This window comes from Haliotis rubra, unplaced genomic scaffold (genome assembly GCF_003918875.1).
Source record: "Haliotis rubra isolate DU_JTF1 unplaced genomic scaffold, ASM391887v1 Scf1415, whole genome shotgun sequence".
Lineage (NCBI taxonomy): Eukaryota > Metazoa > Mollusca > Gastropoda > Lepetellida > Haliotidae > Haliotis > Haliotis rubra.
In genome coordinates this window covers 53,049-62,798 of record NW_025765354.1, presented here as the reverse complement: position 1 = coordinate 62,798, position 9,750 = coordinate 53,049, and the positions used below count along the sequence as shown (strand labels likewise).

The window sequence follows — 9,750 nt, the reverse complement described above, 5'->3', positions numbered from 1 at the left end:
TACCGCCAGACCCAAAAATTCGACCCGACCTTAAGATTTTTTAAACTTTTACACTAGAGCAAATACAACTTTCTCTCTCAAAATGTGCATAAATTTTTGTTTTCCTATGGGAGAAAAGGTGTGAATTTCCACAAAAATCAAGGGTTTGGGACATAAAATAAATAAAATGAAAAAATAAAATCCTCCTGACTGCCCCATATTTCTTTTCCAAAAAGTGATGAGAAACTACAACGTTTTTTTGTGAGGCCTAAGGATTGTGGTAATGTGTTCTCATATATAGCTTTAACATTTGGCAGTTTCATTTCGGCAAAAAGGGCCGCAATCCCTTACTTTGTCCTTGAAGATTGATGTCCGTGGAAAAGCATTTGGCGTAGGTCAATTATAAGGGAGCAATCATTTTTGGGGTGGAGGATGCTTTTGGTTTAAGATAAACGATTCTGTTTCTTATGTTTTAGCTATTCCTTCTAACGTGAACGGGTGCTGAATGGTAATTTGGGGTAATATATTAAAACAACAAATAGGATTCTATCGGCACTTGTCTTGACAAAATGCCAACTTCGTTTTCACACAACAGAAATTCAGTAAATGAGCGGCTTGATTACCTCTTTACAATACCACCCCACCCCACCCCACCGCAACCCACACAAACACACGCATACGCACGCACGCGCGCGCACACAACAACACCATCTACACCACTACCCCTGCCATCACAACCGGCGGGGCGGTGGGGTAGTCTTCTGGTTAAAGCGTTCGCTGTCCATGCCGAAGACTCGGGTCGGATTCCCCATATGGGTACAATGTGTAAAGCCCATTCCAGGTGATATTGCTGGAATATTGCTAAAATCGGCGTTAAAACAACTTACTCTCACATCACCACCGTCACCACTTAGGGGTGGGACCCGGGTTCGATTCCCCACATGGGTACAATGTGTTAAGCCCATTTCTGGTGTCCCCCGCCGTGTTATTGCTGGAATATTGTTAAAAGCGGCGTTAACCCAAACTCACTCACTCACTCATGTAGGGGTGGTTGGGTAGTCTAGTGGTTAAAGCGTTCGACCCGGGTTCGATTCGCCACATGGGTACAATGTGTTAAGCCCATTTCTGGTGTCCCCCGCCGTGATATTACTGAAGTATTGCTGAAAGCGGCGTTAAAAGATCACCACCGTCAACTCTTTCCCTCTGACAATCAACCGGTTGCTGCATTACTGCCAGTTTTCACTGTGATGTCGGAGTGTATGTTCATATGCACACGTTTTTGTTCCAGGGTGCCGCGATGCGAGTGGTAGATGCCGCCGCCCCGGAGAACGATTCCCCTACCACGTCCACGGCCACATCTACCAAGACTGCACCTGCACCACCACTCCAACTGCCATCAGCTACAGCTGCAACAACTCACGCCGCGGTACCCAGTAGGACCGAATCAAGGGCAGGCAGCAATAGCAGGCAGAGGGAGGGGAGGGGAAAATAGAGACTTACGGGAAATATTAGGGAGGGTTCTTTGGGGAAAGGGGTAGATTGGTTTGCGGGGAACGTACGCCCGAGAGGAATTTAGCGATGTTGATTCGGCTCTAGAGTAATATGCGACACATTGAAGTGTATGGGAAGAGGTGCAGATTTCGGAAAATGTCAAACCATGCCAAACGAAAATGATGCATGAAATGCTAGATGGCTGATTTTCGGATCCGAAAGTCAGCACCAACTAGCTGGAGCATTTGTGATCAACTCGTGTTATTCCGGAGCAAGCCGAATAGCGAGATTTCTTGGAGGTTACCATTCGTAACTACTCGCCTCTTTCTGCGACCCACGCCATCCGGCTTATCCGGAATTACTTCAGTAGTAGGAAAATGGCAGGTTACGGAAAGGGGCGACTGGTGACGAATGCTAGAGATGCGACGGTGACCTTGAATTAGCATACTTCTGGTAAGCGAGCAGACGACTGAAAGAGGGCGTCAGGGTTTGGAAGGTGGAAACGTAATAATGAAAAACAATGAATAGAATAACTTAACATGACCCAGTCCGGTGAATGAAGGTAATCCACCTTGGCTACATATATATAATATACCAAAATTGCTTGATGATCATTCAGTTTCCTGTTTCTATGCTGTCTGTTTTCCCGACTGCCAAACTGTAATAAATACATTCCTTTACCCTGTCGTGTTGATGTATATTTTTTTTCTGTTTGGTAGTTTGAATGTCATAACCTTCTGATATAAACGCACTAATTATCTAAAATATGTAGTAATGATTTGATGTCTGTAAATAATCGAGTCTATACCAGACAATCCAGTGATCAACAGCATGAACATTGATCTGCACAATTGGGAAGCGATGACATGTAATGTCAAGTCAGTCAGCGAGCCTGACCAACCGATACCGTTAGTCGCCTCTTACGACAAGCATGGGTTACTGAAGATCAATATTCTAACCCGGACCTTCACGGGTATTAAGTATAAGGTCAAGTCGCCCCCTGGTTTAAATGTGGGAGTGGGTATAGTTTTACGCCAATATCCCAGCAATATCCTACACCAGAAATGGGCTCCATACATTGTACCCATTAAATCTGTTTCGGTTGAGAATCAAAATTGATTATAGCGGCTGACGCTTTTAGTTCATAGTCATTCTATATACTTGGTTTGTTTACGCAACAATTACATTTGTATTTTCGGACAAATGCACAAACCGTTCCAAACATCAGTACACTTTCATTTGAATTAAAAAGAAATGTATATTGTTAAAATATACTGTTGATCACTGGATTGTCTGGTCCAGACTCGATTATTTACAGACCGCCGCCATATAGCTGGAATATTGCAGCGTAATACTAAACTCACTCACTCACATATTGTATCAATATCGTTACAGGGAGCATACATTTAACATACAATCCGCAAGTATGTAGATGATTATGATGATATTTATCTGTTGCACCTACTTCCGGGAGTGGAGATGAAAGGAAGTGTACACCACCACGTGTATGTCGCACATCAAGTGTTATTGTACAATCTGTCATGGACGTCCTGTTGCATACGTGCGTGACACAAGGACAGTCACGTGCCAAGAGCTATTGTCACACATTTCTACCGATGACTGTGATGAAAGTTCATAAGAGTACAGGAGCGACTGGGTATCCTGGTGGTTAAAGCGTTCGCTCGCCACGCCGAAGACCCAGGTTCGATTCCCCACATGGGTACAATGTGTCAGGCCCATCTCTGGTGTCCCCTGCCGTGATATTGCTGGAATATTGCTAAAAGTGGCGAAAAAACTCACTCACTGACTCACTCACTTCATAAAAGTACATACACATGCTGTTTCTTCCTTCTCATGATAAAGATATAAAGTCAAACCCCGTGAACCCGGACAAGACCGTCACCAAAAGCGTCCGAATTAAGATTCTTTAATACAAACGAATTGTATAGGTGGGTTTCTAGATTAACAGGGTTTCCCAGTATGCAAACATAATATTTCGTTACAGAAAATCTCGAACTATTCCATAAATCTCATTCTATAAACTCTACATTAACAAATTACTGTATACTTTGGCCTTTTTCTGTATATCTAGCTGGTGAATTTTTATTAGGCAAAATAATCTTTATTTGAGATGACTGCGCCCATACAATTTTATTCACTTATATTTTAATGATCTATAAATTTAGGGCCAATTTTCATTCCTACACGTAATAATAAGAAAGGTCATACTTTAGTATTTTGCTTTCTAAGTCAAAGGTCCGTAGTGTCAGTGGAACTATCCGGAATGAAGTCTAATGTTAACTGAATGAAGTCTAATGTCAAAGTGGATATAAGTACTTATAATTCGACACATTATGTTCTATATTGTCAACGTGTTCTTATAGTGGAAGGTTGTGAGTGATGTTTGGACAATTATGTTGGTATATTTCCAGCTGCACTGTGATTGAACTGGTTGAGGGCTAATTACTGATTGATGAATCACACAGCCGTTATAACCCGGACGTTGGGGCATCACTGATATCAGAACGACGTTGTCATCCACAGGAGACAGACGTTAAGGTGGGTTGCTCTTCGTACATTTTGCGTTTTGTTAATGATTTCTCAATGTGATCATGAATGTCAAATTAATAGACATATTCCAAAACACAGGGTTACCATATAGATACCACTAACTTGCAATATACGTGAAGATACGGATTAGAATTGATCTTCAGCAAGCCATGCTTGTTGTAAGAGGCAACTGACGGGATCGGATGGACAGGCTGGCTGATGCATGTATCGTATCCCATTTGCGTAGATCGATGCTCATGATGTCAATCACTGGGTTGTTTGCTATAAATTCCATTATTTACAGATCGTCGTTATACAGCTTGAGTATGGCTGCAAACAAAATTTATGCAATACCAATATTGGAACCGTGTCCAAGCGCAATAGACGTGTATATGTGGCCAAATACCCGGCAATGTTTCTGTTGAACTGACCTAACCTACATTCATACCATTACCACTAACATTAAAGTAAGGACATTCTGCTGAAACCTCAAACATGCTCCCAAAGTTTGTGTTTACTGTTACGGGTTCCGCTGGGCGGGGTTTGACATCTCCAAGATTCAGCATCGTGGGCTCATGTCCAGCAACTGTTCCGACTATGACCCTTGAATTGTCAACTCCAACTCCAGGTTCGTGTGATTCTCAAAGCAGTATACGTCTTGACACGCATTGCTTTCCCCACATCAAATGAAACGCAGCGATCAAACTGAAATACTTTTTTTAAGCCGCATAGAACCAAACTCACTCACTCACTCGTTCCTATTTCATGCAGAGCGTTTATTACGAATCTTGCCAGGAAAACGTGTTGAGTTATATAGAGAGCACATGTAGTCACATGGACATCAGTCACATGAAGTCAAACCGAAAGGTCAGCACAGCAGTGTTACAGTTAGAAAACACTGTCATCCCTTATCGCCTGAAAGGAGACACTTATCTAGCGTAATTTGCAAATGTATACTTTATTTAACAGGGTATGAAACATTTCAGCCAGACCACAGGGCTGGTTAGATGTAAAACTTGCCAGCCCTGACCAAAACTAACCTGCTCGCAAATAATTTAGGATTGACAAGCGACGTAGTTTATCATCCAGTTGGAATTCATAATTTATTTTTACGAGTGAATTAATGATGATTTATTATCCTGAAAGATGATAAATATCTTCATATACATGCCTATATTTTAATTTGAGAATCTGGCAGTCCGTGTTGAAAATAGCCCGTCCTGGGCGGTCGGGGAGGCAGGGTTTCCGAACGCTGTGTTTAGTCACATTGTTGATTGGCCGGTGTAAACGCTATGACATAAGTAGAGAATACGGTTTGACGTCAACTATTGTGGAGGACGTCACGAATAGATTTATTAACTCTTTTGAATACAGGCTTGTTTCATAGAATTTTCTCTGATATCTCATGCATTTTCTTTTCTTGAAATAACAGGGCGTAAATTGAAGAATAACATTTTGAAAACTGGAATAGGAGGTCATATGATCTTCGTCAAACATGGACAAAGATTTAAAGTACAGTTACTCCAATTTTACTCGGAACAAATAATCTTTACTTCTCTTTGTCCTGGTATGACGTTCATTTAGAGTAGCGTTGGTACGTCTTTATATGCAGTACAAGACGGCTTTGAGCTAGCCTAGTAGTTCAAGCGTTCGCTCGTCACGTCGAGTAACCGGGTTCGATTCCCCATATGGGTACAATGTGTGAATCCCATTCTGTTGTGCCACGCTGTGACATTGCTGTAATATTGATTACGGCGTAAAACTACACTCATTCATTACTACGAGGAAACATTATAAAGCAAAGTCGTTTCATTCAGTTAACATTACTCATGTAGATTATTTGATGTTAGCTATTCTTCCCCTTCAGCAGCAGCCATGATGAAGGTGATCCTATGCGTACTGTTGATTGCTGGTCTGTCTGGCGTACTGGCCGGCCCTGTCATCAAGAAGAGGGCGGGTGAATATCAGTTTTTACACAGACACAGCACAAAGTTGTAATTCCTTGGTAGAAAACGGCGTGCACCACGATATCATGCTCCACGTGGGGGCGATCAATTGTGGATCGAGTGGTCAAAATGTGTGACCCCTCTAAATGTGTGGTACCCAAATTGTTGCTCTTGTTCAGTTGATGTTATATCCATTTCTGTGGTTTGTCCTGTTTACTGTGGTTGTTCTTTTTTGTTTTCGTTGCAGGTTTTTGCGTTTTTTGAGGGGTGTGTTTGTTCTGTTTGGGGAAAAACATTTCTGGGAGCCAGATGAGAAAATGGTTTCTTGCTTGTACATGACTTTGTCGTTCGAGCACAGACCACGCTGAATTCCCCGGATCGCCGCCATATAGCTGGAATATTGCTGGGTACGGCGTAAAGCTAAACCCACTCACTCACTCACTGAATTCCCCACATGAGTACAATGTGTGAAACCCATTTCTTGTGTCTCCCGGTGTGATATCGCTGATACTCACTCACTCACTCACGTACGCACTCACTCACATCCCATCTGTTACAGACCAGCGGGGCTACTGCTACACCAGTGAAGGTGTCTTCAGACATGGGCAGGTGTTCAACACCGCCAGATCCCCCTGCCTCAAGTACAGGTGCGAGTTTGGCAGGGCGAGAGTATATGAAATAGGTGATGCTTTGTTCTTTCTTGTTTATAAATGCAATAATAACAAATACACTCAATGAGTCAGTTCAGCTCTACCTTATCCATGACTTACATCACATCTGATTGTTGATCAGTGTATGCATATGTTCTTTGTTCAATGTATCCCATTAGGAAAACTTGAAATGTGTATGTGCGTGTAAATATTTCACTATCTTATTACAATCTGGGTATTTTACCCATGGTGTCAGTTATAAATGGGTACTTCAGTGGGTACTCAAATTTTCCGATACCCACCCTTTTTTGAAAATGTGGGTATTTTCTATGTCCGTAATTTAAAAAATGTTAAAAAAGATAACTATAGCCAGTTGTTTGTACTTCGGACATTAACTCGGTCGTTGTTTAAAGGTACATACCCCCAAAATGTGAAGTTTTAAGCTACTTTATTATTTGACTTGTGCAGTGACTAAATTGAAATACATATCGACATGAATGTTCTTTTAAACTGGTTAACTGTTTGAACTCTCACAATAATATTGAATAAATGGAAGCAGATATGGTTAAGTAGATGGATCACTTACTAATTGTCATTCAGTGTCACACGTTTTAGCCAGTTTAGGAGATTTGGGCTGGTAATCACAGAAGAGTCTGCACTTTCTTCTTCTTTTTCTGAGCCAGTGTTTGATTGCAGGACGGGAATCAAACAACTGCAGAGATGGATCCAGCATACTTAGTTTGAGGAGTTAATCCAGTTTTTCAGAACCAAGTGATGCTCTAAACTTATTCTTCACTCGATTTTTTGTGCTGAAGCTCCGCTCGCATTCAACACTTGTAAGCTGCAAACACAGAGCAATAGAAACAAGCTTGGCACAGTTCGGCATTGAATCTTTGTGAAGCAGAATGACCCTTTTTGCAGAGTTGTTCAGGTAGAAGTTTTGAATATGTTCCACTGATCATTCCTCTAAGCCTGGGCCATTCGCCAAGAAGTTTGTCAGGTTGTACTTTTGTGCACCATAGAGAGCACCAAGATGTGCGACAGCATCACCAGACAGTGTTTACTGTAAGTGGTTCCAGAGCCATACTCATATCTGTGAAAATGGCACTGTCTTCTTCCTTGAATATGTTCTTCATATTCTTCATGAGGTTCTTCAGGTATTCTGCTCTGAGGGTCTCAAACTTTCCGTTCATTGTTTTAGCAAATAGCAACTTCTCTCCACCTACAAATGCTTCTTCATTCTTTATTTCAATTCTGGTCTTCATTTCCTTCAAGCCTTGCCCGTCATGAGCTTTCATGGTATCGACTTTATTGAGTGGCCTTCAATAAGAGGCCTGAGTTCACTAAAGAGAAGGTTTTTTCTTCTGGAGGCTACAGCTTAACACTGCCAACTCTGTGTGGGTATCAAGGAGGAAAGCTATTACCAGTGCCACTTTATAGCTAGCAAAGTACTTGTACAAGCCTTTGCAACTGCATTTTCTCAGCTGCAGAAAGGAGAATGCTTGGCTTGCATTTGTTTTCCTACACCTGTGCGCTTACCCATCATAGCAGCAGCGCCGTCGGTTGAGAGAGAAACACACATTTTGTTAAGTCAATGCCTAACTTTTCAAATTCTGCTGCTACACAGTTAACAATGGTGTGAGCACAACCATCATCAATAGGGTGATTACATAAGAAACTAGTCACAGGTTCTCCAGCTTTCACATATCTGACACATATGCTTAACCTTTTTTACAACAGTCACATCAGTGCTTTAATCAAGCATTATTGAAAATACTTCAGATAAATTAATCTCATTGACAAGTGTCTTTGTCAGGACATGGCAAATAGATGTTTGAATCTCTGTTACAGTTGACCAACTCAAGTTCTTGTACTTGACATCCAAACCATTCATTTTCTGTAATGACAACAGACCATTCACCTGTTCAGATGGGCATTCCGATTTGGCAGCAAAATATACAGTATTAAACAAGATGGCGTCATCATTAGAACAAACGTAACCAACATCATCGCCTAATTCCTCTTGTATTATACCTGCCCCCTTGTCTCTCTCTATTTTATCAGAAGCACGTTTGTGATCTTCTCTGTTGTTATGCTTGATCAGGCTCGACATCTGAATACTTGGTGTACCATCTCTTGCCCACACACTTGTAAGGGACAAACTTATCTTTGCCGACTGACAATAAGTGCAGCATAGTCTCATTTCATCAGATTGTTTATTGAAAGATAACCATGGAAACTTCATTTCCATGCATCCTGAGTTTTTTCGAAAGTTTATTCCCGTCATGTTTCTTTGCCGGTGCGTGTGTGACAGTGGTGAGCAAATCTGCCAATATTCTATCGACAGCAACCGCCGATTCAAAACAATTGCCAATAAGTTCAAAAAATAATTTCTTTTGCGATGGCAGAAGTTTCAAATGATAGATTTCGAACTGTGACAAATGCCGAAATCTTACTTTGAGATGATGTTTTAGACGACGAATGAACACGCGACTTCCGTGAGGCCATCGTTGAGTGTCCAGACTTTCTAACAAGACGAGCGATTTCATTGGATGATATTTTTTAGCAGAACTAATCAAGACTAGTGTTACATACATAACTAACTGCGTTTGCGCGATTGTTTCTTTCTGTAGTTCATAATACGAAGAGATACATAGTGAAATTCAATCGATAATCTACCCTATCCGATCGTAACATTTGACAGTTAGCTACTTTCTGTTACGCACTTGTTTTTTGCCGGTAAGTCATGGTACGCAGGTTAGAATATAACCAAAGAGTTTCTGTAATTTCCTTTGTGTATTTGGGACGCTACAGATATATTTCTGTGCGTATTTTGGAAACTTAAATGCGTATTTTACGCAGATACGTTATCTAGACTTCTGGCCGGCCTTCGTTATTCAATGACAAAACGGCATATTGTAATACTTCATAAATATTATAAACAAAGAAAATATAATTCCTGACTATGCAACCTAATTTTGAGAATCAAAATCATGACATATATGTTTAGGGACTTATAATGTAGAAACTAGGATTGACGAGTCCCAATATATCGCAATAAGTATGGCAATACGGGAACCTGAATCGTAATATATTGCAATACAATTTATTTGCCAATACACAACCCTAATGGT

The 9,750-nt window shown here is 41.1% G+C and overlaps 1 long non-coding RNA gene across 2 annotated transcripts; it reads left to right on the top strand.

Moving 5' to 3' along the window:
- Nucleotides 1-3,927: 3,927 nt before the first annotated feature.
- Nucleotides 3,928-6,650, top strand: LOC124269060. Of its 2 annotated transcripts, none has more exons than XR_006896408.1 (3): nucleotides 3,928-4,029; nucleotides 5,888-5,977; nucleotides 6,526-6,650. It is a non-coding gene; the product is annotated as an uncharacterized LOC124269060 (long non-coding RNA). The 2 variants fall into 2 exon arrangements; XR_006896407.1 differs by having other exon boundaries at nucleotides 3,932-4,029; nucleotides 5,891-5,977.
- Nucleotides 6,651-9,750: the final 3,100 nt, after the last annotated feature.